Genomic DNA, 5,391 nt, shown 5'->3' with positions numbered 1-5,391 from the left:
CAACCCAGAGACCCGCCGACAGGAAGAAACAGGCCTACCGACCGGGCACCAACAGGCCGACCGGCCGTGAATCCCCTGAACCGAATGACAGACAACCCGCCTAGGGGTCGGGTTTCCGATTCTCAAGGTAAAAAGGTTTCAAGGGTCGAGCGGGTTGTCCGTTCGGCCGGTGCACAAGGCAACGTAGGCAGGAGCAGTCTCATCCGAGTATATGACCGATGCAGAAGTGATATACCTGCCGAGCGGCCGATCCGCTCGGCCCTGGAACAGACAGGGAACGCAAGAGGACAACAGAGACAGGGGATAACATCATCCTCGAGACACCTGCCACCGACAAGCAGCAGAGTTGGCGGCCGAGCCGTACACAGAATCATACGGTGGAAGCTTCCACCGTCACATCCGGGATATGATCGGACAGTTGCGGAATGGCGCCAGAGGTACTTTTCTAACAGAGGCTTGTTAAGGTATGTTTGGGGAAGCGTGCACGCATAAAGAAGCGTGCACGCATAAAGAAGCGTGCCCGCGCCTCCCCGGGGTCCTATATAAGGACACCCAGACGTCGACGAAGGTATGTGTAAATCTCTACAGTAGCCACAGTTACGCTGCTTCTCTCGTTGCCTGACTTGAGCGTCGGAGGACCGTCGCCGGGAAACCCCTCCCGGCTCGGTTTCTTTGCAGGTTCGCCGGAGGTCTACACCATCAGTCGGAGACAGCGGAGCGTGCCGCGTACCCAGCGTCCGTCGACTCAGCGCTCGGACAGGATCATATATATATATATATATGTGTGTGTGTGTGTGTGTGTGTGTGTGTGTGTGTAAATTGCATTAAAGTCATAAACTTTGAAAACCTTCTAATCAATGTTGTTAATTATTTCAAGCTAATATTTTTGGGCACATATAAACTTTGGGACACTTCAAAAACCTATAACACTTGGAATAAGTTCGACCGAAGCTCTCTAAACCATAGTTTTGATCAAAATTCATTGATCGATGGGCTTAGGGAAATCAAAATTCTAAAAAATTACAATGAAATAGAAGCTCTGAGTGTGGAGAAGACAAAGATGCTATGACATCATGGTTCTAAGTCTCCTAAAAAAGTTATGATTGTGTGCTAAGTTGCACGAACATTGTTGCTAGTATTGGAATACTAAGCACCACTGTGGTGCTGATTTTATGAAATCGACACTTATGTTCTCCCTCCTCTGCATGTTGCCTACAACTACTACCAACACCAACTTAAAGCCTACACTACCACCACATTGGTGCTCGTTTGTTAAATTGTTTTTAAAACATAATAATGGTGCTAGTTTTTAAAGACTAGCACCACATTGATGTTGTTTTTTATAAATCAATATCACTGTGGTGCTGGTGTAGGATTTAAATCGTGAAGTTGGTGTATGATTTTTAAAAATTAGCATTATAGTGGTTGTTGCATGCATACATAGGAGAGAGTCTTCTTGGGATATCTAATTGGTTAGAGGGTGACATATTTATTAAAATGGACTAAAGAATCAATTTCAAGTGGGCACATACCCTCGGGAAAAAAAAATTCCTCCCACCCTTTAGCCAACCTGGTAGTTGGTTATACCTTGTGATTCACCTCTCTTCACATAACCTAAAGACGGGTTGTGAGGGGTGCCTAGGTAAGCGTAATTGTTGGGGTTGCAATGTTGCAAATAAAGACCTATATTGAAAACACATGGAAAAGATCATGAGCTTATAAAGAAAAAGATATCCCCATTAGTAAAAATCTTTTGGATAAAGTCTAAAACTAAAACCATGAAAGCTTAGGTCCAAAGTGAAGAATATCATACCATTATAGAGATATTTAAATTTCTTTGGTCATAACAATTGGTATCAGTGTCCAAGAGCTATGGTCTAATCAAGCCATATGAGTAGAATATTGATTTTGAACAAAAGAAGTGGGGGCTCCCGTGTCTGGATCAAGAAAACTAGACACTAGATAGGAAGTTTTGGTGGACAGCTAAGCATGAAGTTCTAGCTGTGGTTAGACAAGGAAGACTTAGTAATTTAGCTGGATTGAGGGGTAAGAAAGTCCTAGTTGGTTGGGTGGACCGAGAGGTAGGAAGACTTAGTAGGTCGGTCGGTTGGACCGAGAGCAAGATGACTTAGTGGGTCAAGGATCGGACGTTAAACGGATAGGCTTTTCGCTTGAGGGGGACCCTATGATCCTTCTTTTAGGGGGGATTATTAGGGTTGAAAAATTACAAATAAAATTTCATATTGAAAATATATGCGAAAGATCATTAATTTATAATGAAAAGATATCCCTATTAATTTAAGATTTTCTAGATAAAGTTAAATGAAGAATATCATTTTATTATGAAAATATTTAAATTTTTTTCATCATAAATGTAATGATCTTTATTATAATACATGCATATGAGAAATATATATTTAATATAATTTAAGAGTAAAGATAAGGGATGAGAGTTACATGCAAATAAGAGGTATAAGAGGTGAAAATTTTATAAGAGTGGTAAAATGAAAAAATATGTATACCTTTTTAGGTAATCATAACACTGGGTATGTCTTCTGGATAATTTTAAATATTAGGTACACCTTTTAGAAATTACAATTTTAATTTTATTTGAAGTGGAATCAAGTAGTTAACCAGTATAATCATTATAACGTAGACAAAAAAATATATACCTGTCCGATGTCAGTGTTAGGTTGGCTGTTTAGGTTGCGTATGCAACGTGTCAGATTAGAGATTGTACCCATTCAAAGTCAATATTAAATTATTTAATTAATAATAATAGAACTGATCCGATTCACTAGTTTCATTTTTTGTACCATAGAAAAATAGATATATTCGACTCGTCTTTCAAACTGTTTATTAGTGCTACTAGTACCTTCGGGATTATGATAACGGATTGATGAATTTTTAAAATAACGATGATTTAATTTTTATATAATATAAATAAATATTTATGGCATTTGAATTATTAATGATATTAGGTTATCTTGTAGTTTATCTATGTTTTTTAAATTTATCTGATGATCGATGAAAAATTTTTATATGAACAAATTGATCACCTCTAAGTGAATGAAGAGTATAAATACTTGAACACCTGAGCTCTCTCATTTATTAGTGCAACTTGCTCTTTGAACCATGGTGTAACGACAACATACTTAAGTAATTTCTTAATCATTCATAATTTGAATTTCAACTATAGCACACTATAGAATATTTTCTTCCAGTGGAATTATATATATATATATATATATATATATATATATATATATATAGTCCCATGGAAGGATATTCATGTTATGTTTTGAATTATATTTTAACATTTGATATTTGAATAATATATTTGGATGAATAGATACGTTAATGTTAATTGAATATTTAGACAATGAATATCTTCGAGTTGGTAAAAGTTAATTGACATTTAATTGAAAGTCAAACAATGACAATATAGGTAGGTAAAAAAACACTGAATATTTCATAAGTAATAAAAAATTCTAGCAGATCAATAATAATGACTAGATATTATGTAATATAAGTCTAGGTATGTCGATCACATGAGCAAAGTCTAACAGGATGTATCTTAGTGATAAAAATCCTGAAAACATGAAAGCTTTTTAGCAAGATGGAGCTTACATGACATGAGATGCTTTCTTGGCCAGATGAAGTCTTGGAGACGTGAGGAATCTTTTGACATAATGGAGTCCTAAATGTTGTATCAGTTGGAGTAAACATGAAATCGTCCCATATATTTTGAAAGGGAGTAAATTATGAAGATATTTATCTAGTATAACGATCTTTTATATGGAAAAGGTCTGACATTTAGTAAGATATTTTATATTCACTAAAAATTAAATTTAAAATCTATTAAAATAACTATCCATGTAAATACCAATCTCAATTACGCCAACCCAGGAGGGTCCTAAATCTGGCTTCCATGCAAAATATGAAAGAGGGGTGAATACGACTTCTTGCATGTGTCAGGATTATTATATATATAGAAAATACTAGCAGTGGAAAATAAAATACAAAGTAAAGAATAACAAATAAAGAGACTCCAGATTTACTGGTTCATGATTTCCTTGAATCACTATATTCATGACCTATCTATATGAAGTTCAATAACTTTCCCTTCTTCAATTGGCATTGGAGGTGAAGTCTCATGCAGATTCAACAAATACAAGAACAAAAATTAAAATAAGAACAAAGAACAATAAAAGCTTAATGAAGTAGATCTTGTCTCCCACAACATGTGCTCGTTTTATAGACTTTTCATCATATCCTCCCATTTATCGATCTTCCAGTCATCAATCAAATGCCTATCCATCTTCAGTCAACTAATCCTCTACATCTTATCCTAATCATGCCATTGGAAATTCTATGTTCAACTTCATTTGAATTGGATCATTGCTCCATTGATTGTGTCAGTAGACTCTACAACATTCTATGCTCAGTAAACAAAACTATTGGTGCAATATACTTCTAGAATTTTAATATTTATTTAATAATATATTTATTGAAAAAAATTTAATCAGATCAAGGTGTTAGGTTTTTCGGGCCGCGAAAATCGCTTTTCGTGTCACAAAAACCCTGAATCTCTCTAGCCAACGGATCCGTACGAAGAATAAAATTTTTCGAAAAACTACGAGTATGATTTTACCTAGATCTACACTTAGATCTACAAGGGAAAAAGGTTATACCTTTGAAGCGAAGTCCTTCGCGTTCCCACTCGTCCAAATGGTGCCGGATCTCGAAATTGTCAACGTAGACAACTTTCTATATGTATCCACACAAACAACTCAATGGAGAGAGAGCCTTAGAGTGTGCTAGCACTCCAAAGGGTCTCGGCAATGGTAGAGGAGGAGAGGAAGAGGGAGAGCTTGAGGAAGAGGATGAAGTGAATGTGCCTTGAATGAAAAATTCATTCCATCCCCTCACAATAGTGGCCGACCACTTTCAAAAAGGTGTAACCCCCATTTCCACATTAAGTGCAATTAATGTGGAGCCATTAAAGTGAAGAATTGTAACCTCCATGAGGTGGCATCTCACTTAAGTAACCATGATTATGTGGAGCATCATCATTAGTCCACATCTTGCCAACTCACTAATGACGTGGCAAAAAGTCAAGTCAAACTTGACTTTTCTTCTTCCTCTCAAGTCAAGTCAAACTTGACTTAATCTCTCTCATGGTTGATCTAATCCAACCATTTAATTCAAGCCAATTTAATATAATGAATCTAATTCATTTAATTAAATTGATTCAATGAGTCATAATCTAAATTAGACTCATTGAACACATGAATCAACTTGAGTCCAACTCAATTAGCCCAATTAGGATTACTCTTAATCCAATTTGATTCATCAAATAAATCTAATCCTCTTGGTTCATCATATGAA

The sequence above is a fragment of the Zingiber officinale genome, chromosome 10A (genome assembly GCF_018446385.1).
Source record: "Zingiber officinale cultivar Zhangliang chromosome 10A, Zo_v1.1, whole genome shotgun sequence".
Lineage (NCBI taxonomy): Eukaryota > Viridiplantae > Streptophyta > Magnoliopsida > Zingiberales > Zingiberaceae > Zingiber > Zingiber officinale.
This window is presented reverse-complemented; position numbering follows the sequence as displayed.